Below are 16539 nucleotides of genomic sequence, written 5' to 3'. Positions count from 1 at the left end.
GTTATGCAACGTTTAAGAAATGTGCCTCCCATAAAGGGATGATAGTTTTGTTATTATGAAAAGAAAATTTCCTGGGTGTTACTTCCTTTGCAGCCCGCGGACGTGCTGTGTTTTACCAGGGGGGAATGTGGCGCCCCTGAGGGTTCGACCGCCACAGGAATGCTGCACTTCTTCAATGGAATGTGGTGTTCCTCCTCTGAGGTAAGGCCGGTGTGATGGTAGTGACCTAACCTTTTGCATCCAACACCATATTTCCACCAGAGGGTGCTAGTGTGCACTAGGTGCTGCTCCCCTGGTTACAGGGAGACTGGGGAACACAAAGTAGTAGGAACCAGTTAGTGGGTGTGGGTGGAGGAACAACTAGTTGGTTACACTTCAAATCTAATACTTAATAGAATGCCATCTTTGATCTTGGTTGTTCTCTGGTCTCTTGGTCGTTTTCTGTCTCCTTGGTCCGACTTTAGTCTAGCCTTTGCTAGTCTGTCGGCTGTCACTGTGCTGTCAAACTACTGTGTGTAATGTGACTTCCCTCCGGGAGCGCAGATCCTGTGTGGGCCTGCACCGGCATGGGACACAGCCCTCGTACCCGGATATTGGGACGAGTGGTAGGTTGCAGACAAGGAATGTCTCAACCCGTCCGAGGACCAGGATCAAGAAGGCCCGGGAGCTTTAGAGTATGGCTCCCTAGCAAATGGGTCCCAGGGAGGATGCAGACGGAGCGGAGCACGCCACCTGTCCTCGCCAACCTGATCTATTCAGAGGGATTCTGGCTGCAAGAGGGGTAGCGGCCCCCGACACCCGACCTTGTACTCTACGTCCAGGACGGGAAAGCCCGGTTAGGCCCTGAGGATCCCACCGGGCGTCGGATGGAGAGGAATTGCCTCCCAACCCCTACACCTGAGAGGAGCTCAGAGGGAGACATGGCCTATCTACACATGCACAGACGGGAAAGGGTGAAGTCCGTAGTGCAGGAACACTCTGGTGAAAGGTCGCTACCGAACACTGGACTTCCTCGGAGGTAGTCGGACCCCCGTCCCTGGTGGCCGCAGGACTCCGCGAGGAGCAGGGAGTCGCCTTCCCGCTAACATCTCTGAGTGAGTAAAGCCTTGGAAGTTCACCCCTATGGCCTCCGGACTGTTCATTATGCGCCATACCACGCGACGCGGTGCCCGTACTCCCGCGCTACTGCTACCCCCCTTCGTCCCGTTTGACTGCCCTGAGGCCTTGCTCTGCCTGTGGGAAGAAGTAAATAACTTTAGCCGCCATGACATCGGGCCTCAGCGGACTGCTAGCGGCGCTGGTGACCCTTCACCAGACACCACAGGTGGCGTAGTCGTTAATCAGCCACTCAACCCGGACAAGCCCACACCATCTCTTTCTAATGTGATGGCCCTGAGCACAGGTCGGGCCCGGGCCACGGCTGCATCCCATCTCTCCAACAGGGCCCAACACCGAGTCCCCCAACACCCAATGTAAAACACAGGCTTTCTGAGTAGAGGCGTCACAGGAACCACCACCAGGAACAGGGAGTAATGGTCCACAATTGTCAGGGCATAGACGTAGCCCGACCGGCTTGGAGCCAATTTCACATGGTCCAGAGCTACCAGCTCAAGAGGCTGCCTGGTGATGATGGGCCTCAAGGGTGTCTGCTGGCTGGTATGGTCCTTTCTTCTGAGGTGACATGGGCCGCAGTCCCTGCTCCACTTCTCGATGGCCCTTCTCATGCTGACCCAGTAGAACCGCTCTCTCAGTAGGAACTCCAGTTTCTTCCACCCGAAGTGTCCCGCTCTGTCATGGTAGGCCTCCAGGACCATTGCTGCATCTCGCCTTGGGACCACTATCTGCCAGGTCAGCTCGTGCGTCCGGTGGTTGACAAGCCTTCTGCACAGCTTACCCTCGTAGAGGAATAGCCTGCTTTTCTCCTTCCATATCTGCTTGGCTTCCTCTGGAGCGTCCGGGCCAGGGCTAGCGTCTTCCTGGCTTAACATGTCTTTCACCAGGCGTATTGCAGGGTCGCTATCTTGCGTTTCAGCCCAGCCGTGGTGGGGTAAGGGATTGAACATGACGGTGGTTAAGTCTTTGTCTCTTACCCGGTGAGAATGCTGAGTGGCCCCATACCGGTGGAACGCAGGGAGCTCTATTTCCTCCAGCTCTTTCGAGTCATCTTCTCCTTCAGGTAGGCATTCTTGATAGGGCGTCTGTGTTGGCATTGTTTCTGCCCGCCCGGTATTTGATTGTGAAGTCATAATTGGATAGCCGGGCCATCCACCGCTGTTCTAGGGCACCTAATCTTGCATTGTCCAGATGTGTCAACGGGTTGTTGTCCGTGGACACGGTGAACTTTGCGGAGGCCAGGTAATGCTTAAACCGTTCTGTGACAGCCCACACCACTGCCAAGAATTCTAGCTTGAAGGAGCTGTAGTTCTCCGGGTTTCTTTCAGTGGGCCTCAGCTTCCGGCTGGCATACGTGATCACCCTTTCTCTGCCCTGTTGGTTCTGTGACAGTATAGCTCCCAGCCCCACATTACTGGCATCTGTGTGGAGGAAAAAAGGCTGGCCATAATCGGGGTAGGCCAGGATCTCATCCCCCGTGAGGGCCATCTTCAACTGGCGGAAGGACTCCTCTTCCGGCTTGTCCCACTTGAAGGGTAGCTTGTGACTTCTGGATTTAGATTGCCCTATCAGGAGGTCCTGCATAGGGGCTGCCATCTTAGTGAACCCGGGGATGAACCTTCGGTAGTAGCCTACCAACCCGAGGAATTGCCTCACTTCCTTGATGTTAGAGGGGCTTGGCCAGCTCTTGATGGCTGTAACTTTGTCGGGGTCGGGGGCTACTCCCTCTGCACTCACCACGTGTCCTAGGTATTGGACCTTCGGTTTTAACAGGTGGCACTTTGAAGACTTCACTTTCAGGCCGTAGCCTGCCAGTGCTTTGAACACCTCGGCCAGGTGCTTTAGATGGTCCTCGTAAGTCTTCGAATAGACGATCACGTCGTCCAGGTAAAGGAGGACCGTCTCGAAGTTTCGGTGCCCTAGACAGCATTCCATCAGCCTCTGGAAGGTCCCTGGTGCGTTGCAGAGCCCGAAGGGCATACAGTTGAACTCACTTAGTCCCATCGGGGTGGTGAAGGCGGTCTTCTTCTTGTCAGCCTCTGCCACAGGAACCTGCCAGTACCCGCTAGTAAGGTCCAAAGTAGAGAAGAAATTAGCTGATTTTAGAGCTGCTAAAGACTCCTCTATCCTAGGTAATGGGTACGCATCTTTATGGGTGATACGATTGATTTGTCTATAGTCCACGCACATTCTCATGGTACCGTCTTTCTTTTTTACCAAAACCAAGGGAGCTGCCCAGGGGCTACAGCTATCTCTAATGACCCCAGCTTCTTTCATTTCTCTCAGCATACCTTTGGCGTTCTGATAATGTGCAGGGGGTACAGGCCTGTGTCTCTCTTTTATTGGTGGGTGGCTCCCCGTGGGGATATGGTGTTCTATCCCTTTTACTCAGTCAAAGTCTAGCGGGTGCATACTAAAAATTCTCTCGTACTCCTGAACCACCCGGTAGACTCCTTGTTTTTGGTGCAGGGGAGTCAGCACCCACATGGAGTTTCTGGCACCAGTCCTCCTTTTGTTTCTGGGAGCCATTACCCTCCGCCTGTGGAGATGGAGGCAACGGTTCCACGACCCTGATAGCTTTGTGCTAAACAGCAAACAGTTTGGCAAGTGTAGCGTACCTGGGTAGGTGTACCTCGCTCTCCCCAATGTTGAGAATGTGAACGGGCACCCTCCCATGACGGACATCAACCACCCCCCGGGCTGTCAAAATGGTGGGCCTGTTGTCTGAGTACACGGGTTCTACCATGGCTTGGTAGTCTCTGCCTCTCAACCCGATTGCAGACCGACACCAGATCATTTCACTTTTGGGAGGCATGGAAATGGGGAATGGGTCACTCATTCTTACGCTACCGATCTCACCACCAGACAGTTCTACCTGCTGTCGTCTCATCAGGGCTCTTATCTCTTTCTGGAGGACCCTCTGTTGGCTGGAGCTCGCATTCATCGCCACCTGCTGTAAAATCACAATTACTTCTGAAAGACAGTTTTCAATTACATTAGTACCCACAGTTATTTTAGGGTGACTTTCACGACGGTCAATGTCCACAATGATCACTCCGTGTGCCGGCAGTTCCACCTTACCAATCTTTATGGTCATCTCTCTGAACCCCACCTGCGGCACGGGTTGGCCATTGCTGGCAATGATGCTTAAGTCATCGTCTGGGTATCGGGTTATGTCAGTGTCACTCCAGTACCGCTTGAAAAGTACGTAGGGGATGGTAGTCACTTGAGACCCGGTGTCCAGCAGTGCACTCATGGGGATACCGTCCAGCACTACGGGTAAGACCGGGCGTCCCCCCACGTACTTATCATTCCAATTAGACGGGTCTGATGACCTTATGCCTGGGGGTTGGCCCTCAGCCCCAGGTCGGACCCATTTAAAGTACAGTACCTTGCTATGTATCCTGGCTGACTGCAACGGCGGCAAATCAGCTGTCCATCCTCAGTGTAGCGGTCGCCGGGCTTCGCTCTGAACGGCGGGATCCTCCTCTGTCGACGCCACGGGACATCCTCCGGAATGGAAGCCAGCTCGATTGGTCTTGACGGTTCCACCTGCAACGACTGTACGGTCCTGGTTAGTGCAGCCACACTCTTTGTTAGCTCCTGGACCTGATGGTGCAGGTCTGCAGGCTGGGATGGATTTAGGGCCTGTGCATCAGCCCCCACAAGGTCTGCGGGGTAGGGCGCTGCCCCCTGGTGGTAAGTGATGGCGGGGCGCCGGGAAGCTACAGCGCCACCTGCTGCGGGTTCTCTGAGCACCCGGATGGCCCTATCCTTGAACTGCGCAAAAGTCAAATCGGGGTTCTGTAGGACCATGAGGCGCAGCTGGGTTCTGTGGGCGCTGGACAGCAGACCTTCTATGAACTGGTCAGTCAACAGTTTATCAGAGTCCTGCACGTTACCAGGGTCAGCTTGTTTGATAGCTCTCAGGGCTTCTTGCAGGTTCAAGGCATAGTCTCTGATACTATCCTGGGCCCGCTGCTTACAGCCATAGAACCGCATTTTGATTTCTGCTGAGGTGCGGGTATCAAAGGTACTCCGCAGCCGGGTCAGAATGTCCTTTACTGTCCTTTTCTCCTCATCTGACCATGATTTCACTTCCCGCTGGGCTGCATCGGTGAGCTGCCCCGTCAGAATGCTCACTTTCTGTTTTTCTGTCAGGGGATAAACTTTGAATAAACTGTGCAGTCTTTCCCTAAAGTCAGTTAAGGTATGGGGGTCCCCTGAGTATTGTGGTAGCCAGGCTGCTCCGGGGATTTAGGGCATAAAGAACGGCATCACCGCTGCTGCAGCCCCGCCGGTTGTAGAGGGCCCCTCCGCGTCCGTCATCTTCCTCCCCCCTAGTTAAGCGTGGCCTACCTTCCGCCGATCCTCTTCTGTAGGCCGCGGCTCCGCTGGTGCTGCTCCGTGTGAGGACCTTGCGTCACGTCCTGGTGACGTCAGCGTCGCTCTCTCTCCCTTCCAGGACCTTGCGCAGCGTCGGGACGTAGGGCGGGGCTTCAAGTCTCGCGCGCTTTGGACGTCCACGCCCCTCTTCTTCCCGCGCGGCGTTCTGAAGATGGTGTCCGATGGCGGGAAAACGGCTGAAGATGGCGGGAAAACGGCTGAAGGTGGCGGGAAACTGCTGAAGATGGCGGGAGACGGCTGAAAACGGCGGGAAACGGCTCCGGATGGCGGGAAACTTCTTTTTAAGGTACGTGTACAGTCTTTTTCAGGCACGCAATACCCGTTTGTGGCGGGTTGGTCACAATCCTGCCGACTACGCCAAAGCTGACTCGCCCCCTGGGCCGTGGGGCACTCGGGACCGGGCTTCAGGGCAATGCTGGTAGTAGTAGTGGCGACCCGGTCCCGTGGCTTAGGGTGTTCAGACCAGTGGCAGCCTTTTATATGTTTTAGGTAATGTCCGACTACGCCACCCGTGGATTGCGGTCAGGGAGGACCGCCGCTGCAAGGCAGACCGCTGAGGCTGGTGTTGGGGATGCAGCAGGGAATAGTACAACTCCCCACGGGAGGAGTGTAGCCTCAGGGCAGTGTAATAGGATGTTGGAGGTGATGGTGCAGGCACCGCAGTAATCACACAGAGTCCAATAATGCAGTCCAGGGTCTTTTACTGCAGAACTTATCACAGACCCACCAGGAGTACAGGGTAGGAATGGACCTGGGTGTCTGAGGGCATTCGGGTGAGCTCCACTGGCCAGGGTGAGTGGGTAGGCTTACCGTTCTCTCTCTGCCCTTGCTGACTATCTCCCCCTTTAGTGGTATGATAGCCCACGTCCCTGAGCTTGCCGTGTACTACGCCTGTATGGCTTGCGACTCGGGCCTTAGGTACCTGTAGCTTCTCCTGTACCTGTCCCTCTGTGTGGCGGAGCCTCCAGGCTTCTTAGACCAAGGGACCTGAAATCCCTTGCGGGTTGGTTATCTGCTGCAGGACCTGCAACCCTGACAGCCTCGGACCTCAGTGTCCGGTTGTGTAGTCTCTCTCTGCCAGGACCGGCTCTCGTCGCCTCTGTCCCTGGCTTTCTGTTCCTCCTTTGCCTCCTGGACTCCACAGCTGCGGCTGACATGTCCCTCTCTTCTGGGAACCCTTCTGGATGCTTCAGAAGTGGGTCCTGGTCTCTCTAACCCTGCCCTCAGTACCAGTTTTTATAGGGGCAGCCTGCTCCCCCTACTGGCCTGGGACAGGAGGTGCTGCATGCAAATGGTCCATGACCAGAGAACCTCCCTCCTGCTCTCAGACACAGCCTTACAAGTTTGTGGCATCCAGGCCTGGGGTGACACATTAGACCACATGACCAGGTCCTGGGCTTAGCACCATGAGAGAGGGAGACATTGTGTGTTCACTTTGCCTAGGAAAACTGAAGGAACAGGTAGAAGAGTCATTGCTCCTGTATATGAGAAAACACAGCCCCAGCTGCAGTCAGCTGTGTAATAAAGACTGTGCATATAAGCAGAAGTTGTTACTCTGGAATCACTGCACCACTTATATATCTGCATTACTATACTGGGAAGTAACTGTGATTGCTGCATTGGAATTGAATCCCTGTTAAATCATTGTTTATCTAGATGTACCTATATATTTGTGCAACAAGTAAAGTTTATCAATAGGCTCTCTGGCCTCCCTTTTTTCTGGACTACCTGGAGTGCACCATATTACATCACACTACCAGGAAGCAAAACTTTGTTTTCTTTTATTTGTGTCCCTGCCATAGTGAAGTGGCACTATCATCACACCACATGGTGCATGACGTATGGCAGAATAGTGCATCACGGCATTACAATTTTCTGGCGACCACAAACAGGATCCTACTAGTGATGAGCGAGCGTGCTCACAATTGCTTGGCACTCGCCCAAGCATCTCACTGTTCGGGATGCTTGGTGCTTTGCGAGTACTTCCTGGATGCTCAGGTGGGAGCTCGAGTCCCCGTCCCGCCTGTTTGGCACTGTTTAGACAGTGAATAAACATGCGGGGATTGCCTGCCAGTCACTGTAATGCCGCTGCCATGTTGGTTGTGGCATTACAGTGATTGGCTGGCCGCATAGTGTCATCGGGTCTATATAAGACCGGTGTCCCTATGCTCGTCACAGTCTACCCTTCAGACAGAGAGAGCTGCAGCTGAGTGAGGGAGATAATTGGTGGTTGATTTAGTCAGGTATTCCACTGCAATATACATCTAAACTAACAGTCTTTCTAAGGACTAATTCCCATGTATATCAATCCTGGTGATAGCAGGAGTTAGGCAGGCATAGTTTGTTGAGAGTGTATAGAGCAGAATAGGGTCCATTGCACGTTCTGTCTGCTGCTGTTACTGATATCCATAGCCCTAGATATCAGGGCTAATATTCTTTTTGCTCTTAATCCTGATAATTTGCTTGAAAATAAATATAACACACCATTTTTACTGCTCCATTTGCTTGTTAACAGCATACAGTCAGATTTGTTTGATTTTATCTACATTGCTGTATTGTGGAAGCAGAGAAACTTGTTCATCATCTTAGGACATCATCATATTTTCCATGCACTTGTTGACTGATTCATAATTTTTAACGGTGATCTGTAAATAGAAAATAATGAAAGCAGACAGGGTTGCTTACATTCCTTCACAGTTTGGTGGTGCAACATAGCAAAAAAAACTCTTTGGAGCAGGTTAAATTCTGTGACCTATAGCAGTTGGGATAGCATTATACAGGCATCTAGTCAGGGATTATTGTATTATACTCTGTGCTGAAAAAAAAAATTCCCTATTGATACGCTGGGTTGATGGTATTATCAGCTGGAAATGAGTGTTCATTCTGGTTGCATACATATGTACAAAAATCCATAAATTACTAGATTTTTTACATGCACTCGTTGACCGATTCATCATTTTTAATGGTGATCTGTAATTAGAAAATGATGAAAGCAGACAGGGTTGCTTGTGTTTCTTCACAGTTTGGTAGTGCAACATACCAAAAAAAACTCTTCGGAGCTGGTTAAATTCTATCATCTATTGTACAGGGTGGGCCATTTATATGGATACACCTAAATTAAATGGGAATAGTTGGTGATTTCAACTTCCTGTTTGTGCCACATTAGTATATGGGAGGGGGAAATCTTTTCCAGATGAGTGGTGACCATGGCGGCCATTTTGAAGTTGGCCATTTTGGATCCAACTTTATTTTTTTCAATGGGAAGAGGGTCATGTGGCACATCAAACATATTGAGAATTTCAGAAGAAAACAATGGTGTGCTTGGTTTTAACGTAACTTTATTCTTTCATGAGTTTTTGACAAGTTTATGACCACTTATAAAATGTGCTGCCCATTGTGTTGGATTGTCAATGCAGCCCTCTTTCCAACAAGATGGTGCACCACCACATTATGGGTGTCAAGTCCGAGAATTCCTACATGAACAGTTTCCTGGAAAGTGGATTGGTCATCGTGGGCCAGTTGAATGGCCACCAAGGTCTCCTGATCTGACCCCCTTAGACTTTTATCTTTGGGGTCACCTGAAGGCAATTGTCTATGCTGTGAAGATGCGAGATGTGCAGCATCTGAAACAACGCATACTGGAAGCCTGTGCTAGCATTTCATCTGCGGTGTTGCTATCAGTGTGTCAAGAGTGGGAAAAGAGGGTCTTATTGACAACACACCACATGGCCAGATAAGGTAGTAAAATGTTACAATTACATTTACTGGTGAATGTATTTTTCACCATTGAAAGCAATGCAAAAGTGCAAAAATGCATCAAAAACGCTACGTGTGAACATAGCCTAAGGTGTGGAAAAACATTTTTGTGTTTGGTTATTTATTTTGTCTTATAAACAAGTCATTACCCTGGAAGGAATATTCCTTAACTTTGTAGTGTGAGTCCGTAAAAGTGACATAATACTCTGACAACATTGTTCATAGCAGTCACCTGGGAGTCAGAGATGCTTCCAGGGGTCTTCCCAATGTTGTTCCCATGTCATTTGAGCACGGTTTCCATCGATTTGACAAATTTTTAGGCCCTCTCCAGACCTCCGTGGGAGGGGGCGCTGGAAAAATTCTAAAGTTTCCCATTGACAAACAATGGGCTCATTACTCGGGTCGAGCACCCAAGGATTACGATTTGCTTGACCCGAGTAACTCCAAACTTAAAAGTTCTGGGTTCATACTGGGAGGTGCTAAACGCCGAACCTGGACTTCCCGGAAGTCCATTGCAATGTTTGGCATTCCAGGGGAAGTCCATTGCAGAGAGAGAGAGTTAATTTTTTGATGCTGCAAAGTTCGGGTCCCCATACATTTCACTGGGGTTCGGGTTCTGGTTCAACTTCTGGTAAAGTTCTGGTACCCATACTGAACTTTGGACTAAAGTTTGGGTCGGGTACCAAAACCCGAACTTCCATGGGTCTGTTCATCCCTATTCACTACCCTTATCTTCACATCCTTCCCAGACAAGGTTTTAATTGTAAGCTACGCCTGGTTTTCTTTCACTTTTGCTGGCAGAGCTCTAGAGACCCCAGAGTATAATAAAAGTATAATAAAACTAACAGTCACCTTAATGCTCACTCTCTGGCCACCTCCGCTTCTCAATTTTGCCTGTAAGTTCCTCAGCCCCTATTCTTACCACTGCTGCGATTGTCAGATAGTTGCACTGCACGTCATGACTAGTGTTGAGCCACCCCCGTAGTGTTCGAGTTCGGTTCGGTTCGTCGAACACCCGTGTGTTCGCCGAACTGTTCGTCGAACACCTTCGAACACCGTTAAAACCAATGGCAGGCAAACAAAAACACATAGAAACACATAGAAAACACCTTCAAAGGTGTCCAAAAGCTGACAAACTGCTCAGAAGACACAACTAACACATGGAAAAGTGACAAGTACATATAGTCATGCGAAAAGAAAAGAGGTGGAGGAGTAAAAGGAGGGGGAGACACAGATATAGGCATGTCATGCCCTTCTAAAATCCAAAAAGTGAGAAGCCGAGACGGCCAGTCCGCTCCTGCCCGTGCCACCTCCGTGTCGCCGGGTTTGTGCCAGAGCCGCGGTGAACCCTGACGGCCAGCCCCCCTCTCCCAATACTGGTGCCTGTCCGCTGGTGGGTCGAGAGAGCCCCCCTGTGGTGGAGGCAGCTCTAAGCTTTTTAATTTAAATTGTCCCTCTAATTTAAATGAATACACTTTAAATCCATTTACAAGGATCTATTGGAGGGCAAGTCTCATGCCAGCAGCCGCGTAATTCCAGCTCCAGTAGCGTCCACTAAAGCTGCTGCAGTTAAAAAGCTTTTATAAGGATCGAGCTCGGCTGTCCACCGCAAGGCATCCTAGTGCCAGTCCCAGCCCCTATGCCTTGGGGTGCCTCCTGATGCTCTTCACTAAGTATCCCGTGGTCCCGAAGCATTTCCTTTGAAAAAATTAAGTGTCCAAACTACAGGTGGTGTAGCTTGCTTAACAGCCGGGATAATCCGCTGACTAGCAGACACTGCTACTAGGCACAAAGTATTTCCTGGGCTAGATGCAGTTAAAAATTTGTAAGTAGATACTCTCGTTGGATGCTGAGAAAGCATTCCATAGAGTCTCCTGGCACGCCATATATGATTCTCTTAAAAAGCTTGGGGTAGGGGTCTAGGGGACCCTTTTATAGCCAAAATCACGGCCCTGTATCACAATACGTCACCTAGGCTGAAGATAAATGGAACTGTAGCACCGAGGGCTCGGTTGCTACAGACGTATTGCACCTCACCCAGAGGTGTGATATCTCACTCTCAGATAAGGATGGAGTGTGGATCAGGACCCGACACCTGCATGCATTACACCACATTGCCGTGGGGCAGGGTGACCAATATGCCCCTGAGATGGGCACGACAGTCCCTGTCCCTGGCTGGAGTGGGGGGAGGGAACACTGAGGAAGGGGAACCCTGCAGTGCAGGAGCAGGGAGGAAGCAGTTCCTGGGTGCATTGAGAAGGGAGTATAAAAGGTGGGCACCATCTTAGTTCAGTGCAGAGAAGTCTGAGCAGAAGTGGCAGGGAGCAGGGGCTCTGCATGAGCTCTGCTCCGGAGGCGGGCCTAGTAACAGAGGCCCAGGCCTGCAAGAGGGAGAAGGAAGGAAGAGGAGCGGAGAAGGCTCCAGGAACGAGGAATGAAGGGATCCCAGGGGTGCGGACGGGCGAGTCGCCACCGCACGCCCGAATCCACCTGCGTGGAGGGGTCAGGCCAAAGGGGGAGACCGGTCCCCGAACTAGTGGAGGCAGGAAACGACCCTCAGCTAGAAACCGGAGGCTCTGACATTTTATGTGGCGCAGCCCCTTGCTCCACCCGCTAGGAAGGCACCACATAGGGTCAGGGAAACTGGCGCCAAGTTTACCAAGAGGAGGCCCGAGGCAGCCGGACAGAAGTGTTGGTAAGAAAGGCCAGACAAAGGACACACAAAGGGGGTCCTGTGAAGCGCTCCAAAGTTATCTGGGAGTTGTCTGAGCCCCTCACCTGGTGAGCACAGTACGATGTGGGCAGCCGTTACCTGCAGACGTGGTCTGGATAATAAGAACTGTGAGTAAAGGCCCTGAACTGCATCACTGACTCCGTGTCGTTACTGCTGCTGCCCTGCACCATCACCCCCATCCTCCGCATACACTGCCCTGAGGCTATACTCCTCCCGTGGGGAGTTATGCTACGCTCTGCTGCACCCACAACACCAGCCTTAGCGGTCTGCCCTGTAGCGGCGGTTCACTCTGACCGCAATCCACGGGTGGCGTAGTCAGACATTTAAACATCAAAACCACATAAATAGTTCCGCCACTGGTTTGACCGCCCTGAGCCACGGAACCGGATCGCCGCCACGAAGACTACAACCACCAGCATCCACCAAAAAGGGTCCGGCTCCGGGTGTCCCAAGGCCCAGGGGGTGCGTCAGAACATTTTCATCACCTTTCACAATCACCAATGGGACAAGGCAGGGATGTCCTCTGTCCCCTCTCTTATACATCCTAGTGACGGAGCACCTGCTCTCATCAATTCGCCATAACCCCAATATTAGGTGGATTGAGGTGGGAGGCACCGAGTACAAGTGCTCTCTATTTGCTGATGATGTCCTAGTATATATCACTCAATCACATATATCCATCCCTGCTGTTATGGCTGAAATAGATCACTTTGTTACATGGTAAAATTTTAAAATCAATGCAGCGAAGTCTGAGGCCCTCGATGTCTCCCTCCCTAAATCCATATAGGATTCCATCCAGTCCAACTTTCCCTTTGCCTGGCCCTCACAGGGTATCAAATACTTAGGAATTCCTATTCATAGAGACCTCTCCCATCTATGTTATCTTAATTTTGGGCCCTTTATTGAACAATTCCATACAGACCACGGTTGGCAAGTTAGAACTGTAAGATTCACTACGTGAACCACTGGTGTTTTGTGGAAAAGCACATGTACACCGCGTTCCAAATTATTATGCAAAAAGTGTTTAGGAGTGATAAGGGAAGAATTTGTTTGTTTGTCAGTTAAACTCATTGATGGTGATGTGTGTCAGGGCTCTTTATATCACTGTAAGCAATTGCAGACACCTGTGCTAATTAGTTTGGCAGGTGTGTCCAATGAAAGGCAAGACTACTTAAGAAGGCTCTCTCACATTATTAAGCAGCCTACATTTTCTGCCAAAATGGGAAAGAAAAAGGATGTGTCGGCTGCTGAGAAGCAACAAATTGTGGAGTGTTTAGGTCAAGGCATGACTACAATCAACATTGTGCGATGATCAGGATGAAGTGTCTTGGCAATCAAGAAGTATGTAGCTGATTCACAGTACACACGTGTGCGTGCTGATAAGGGCAAATTGAGGACTCTTTCCTACAGGCAATTACGTCAGGTTGAAACAGCAGCGGCAAAAAAGCCTTGTCATAGCAGCAGACAAGTTTTTGAAGCTGCTTGTGCCTCCAACGTCCCCCGAACAACAAGATGCAGGGTCCTTCAGAGGTTTGCAGCTGTGCATATGCCATCCTGTCGACCTCCTCTATCCACTTCACACAAGCAGAAACGGCTCCAGTGGGCCAAACATTACATGAAGACTGATTTCAAAACTGTTTTGTTCACGGATGAGTGCCGTGCAGCGCTCGATGGTCCAGATGAATGGAGTGGAGGATGGCTGGTTGATGGACACCCCACGCAAACACGGCTACAGCGCCAACAAGGAGGAGGTGGAGTAATGTTTTGGGCTGGAATAATGGGGAGAGAGATTGTCGGCCCCTTTAGGATCCCTGAAGGCGCTAAAGATGAACTCCATAATGTATGTGGATTTTCTCAAACAGCACTTCCTGCCATGGTTCAAGAAGAAGAACCGTGTATTTCACAGCAAGATCATTTTTCTGCATGATAATGCACCATCTCATGCTGCACATAAAACATCTGCATCTCTGGCTGATATGGGCATAAAAGGGGACAAACTTATGGTGTGACCCCCATGCTCCCCTGACCTCTACCCCATTCAGAACCTTTGGAGCATCATTAAAAGGAGTGTCTATGATGGCGGGAGGCAGTTCACATCTAAGCAACAGCTCTGGGAGGGTATTCTGTCCTCATGCAAAACAATTGAAGCAGAAACCATCCAAAACCTGACAAATTCAATGGACGAGAGAGTTCAGAAGCTCCTTTCGAACAAGGGGTCCTATGTGAAAATGTAACATCACCTAGAATAAAGTTTTGAGTTGAAAACTGTTTGATTTCAGTTTCTAACAACCTGCTAATGCTTATAATTTCAAAAATGACCATTTTTTTGGTCTTTATTAAAATGAAAAGGTTGATCGAAAAGTTTGGGGGATCTAAGAGTGTGGCAACCCAGTAGTCATGATTACTTCGAATTCTGACAATATGAGGGTCATGCTGCAGGTAGTGCAGCAAGAAGGCACTTATGTGTCTTGCGCATCTCGGAGCCCCAAAATTATTTTCCGGGCTAGATGCAGCTAAAAATTATTTTTAATTTTAAATCTGGTGAAGCTTATTATAGATGGCCTAATAGGATTAGTGCTGCACACTGCTACAAAGCCCAAATTATTTTCCAGTCAAGATACAGATAAACATGATTAGTAATTTGAAAGCTTAAAACGGTTGGTAGGGTGATTTTAACCAATCATCAAGCTTTTACTCTCCCCAGGATGACACAGGGGTAGAAAAGTCGTTTTGGATCCATGATTTGTTCATCTTTATGAACGTGAGTCTGTCTACATTATCAGTGGAGAGCCGCGTGCGCTTATCTGTCAGCACACCACCAGCAGCGCTGAACACACGTTCAGACAGAACGCTGGCTGCGGGGCATGACAAGATCTCCAAGGCGTAAGTGGCTAGCTCCGGCCATTTATCCAGATTGGAAGCCCAAAAAGAGCAAGGGTCCAGTGACACAGTCGTGGCTTCAATGTTTACTTGGAGATACTCCTATACCATCGTCTCTAGGCGTTGACTATGTGTCAGACTTCTTGTCTCCTGTGGCCTTGCAAAGGATGGGCTAAAAAAGTGGTGAAATGATTCCGCAAAATTGATGTTACCAGCAGATACTGTGGTTCTGTTACGGTTTGAGTGCTGAACACTTGACGGTCCCACGGTTGGCAAGTTGGAACTGTGAGATTCACTACGTGCACCACTGGTATTTTGTGGAAAAGCACATGTAAGATTCTGCAACAGTCTCTGCTGATACTCCTGCATGCGTGCATCCCTTTCTATGGCAGGAATAATTTCTGCAAATTTACTTTTGTACCGGGGATCTAACAGTGTGGCAACCCAGTAGTCAGGATTATTTCTAATTCTCACAATTCGAGGGTCATGTTGCAGGTAGTGCAGCAAGAAGGCACTCATGTGTGTTGCGCATCCAGGAGCACCAAGTCCCTGTTGTGTTGGTGGCGAGGTAGCAATCATGCTTCCTTCCTCTGTCCTCTCCCCCCAACCTCGCACAACAGAAATGTGATCAAGGTCTCCCTCATCTGATGAGTCTTCCATCAGTTCGTCCTCCACTTCTTCCTGGGCTCCTGCACCTTCCTCACTAGTTTGGCTGCTACCATGCGCCCTGGTAAAATCATCTCCCCCACCCTCACATGCCTGCCGCCTTGGTGCTGCCGACCGTCTGGACCTTGCAGATGTTAGCCCTTCCGCATACAACTCCTCCTCCTCTACTTCCTCCACCTCCTCTTGTGCCACCACCTGATTCCGAATTCTGTTTAACATGTGCTCCAGCATGTAAATCACCGGAATAGTCATGCTGATAATGGCATCGTCAGCACTAAACATCTTCGTCGCCATTTCAAAACTGTGCAGAAGGGTGCATAGGTCCCTGATCTGAGACCACTCCTCCAGCGTGATTTGCCCCACCTCTGAATCTCGTTGGCCCAGGCTATACGTCAGAATGTATTGCACCAGGGCTTGTCGGTGCTGCCACAGTCGCTGCAACATGTGCAGAGTTGAATTCCACCGGGTAGGCACATCGCATTTTAGCCGGTGAAGTGGCAGGCCCAACGACTTCTGTAGAGATGTAAGTCGCTGAGCTGCGGGATGCGAACGGCGGAAGTGAGCACACAGTGACCGTGCCCTCTGCAGAAGGCCATCTAGTCTGGGATAGTGGGCTAAAAATTGCTGGACAACCAGGTTCAACACGTGAGCCATACAAGGCACGTGTGTGACATTGCCCCGGCGAAGGGCCGCACCCAGGTTTGCAGCATTGTCGCACACGGCCTTCCCTGGTTTCAGGTCCAGTGGAGACAACCATTCATGAAATTGGTTCTCCAGAGCTGACCACAACTCCTCAGCTGTGTGACTCACATTTCCCAGACATTTCAATGTAAAAACCGCCTGATGACGTTGAGCCCTACTGCCAGCATAGTAAGGAGGTGTGCAGGATCCCTTCTGCGCAGTTAGAAAGCTTGTGGCATGACCAGACAGGCTTTGGGTGCAGGTGGAAGACCGAGAGGAGGTTGAGGAGGCAGAAGCAGTGG

Source organism: Phyllobates terribilis, unplaced genomic scaffold (assembly GCF_046119375.1).
Source record: "Phyllobates terribilis strain yellow unplaced genomic scaffold, ASM4611937v1 Scaffold_2__4_contigs__length_985480577, whole genome shotgun sequence".
Classification (NCBI taxonomy): domain Eukaryota; kingdom Metazoa; phylum Chordata; class Amphibia; order Anura; family Dendrobatidae; genus Phyllobates; species Phyllobates terribilis.
This window is presented reverse-complemented; position numbering follows the sequence as displayed.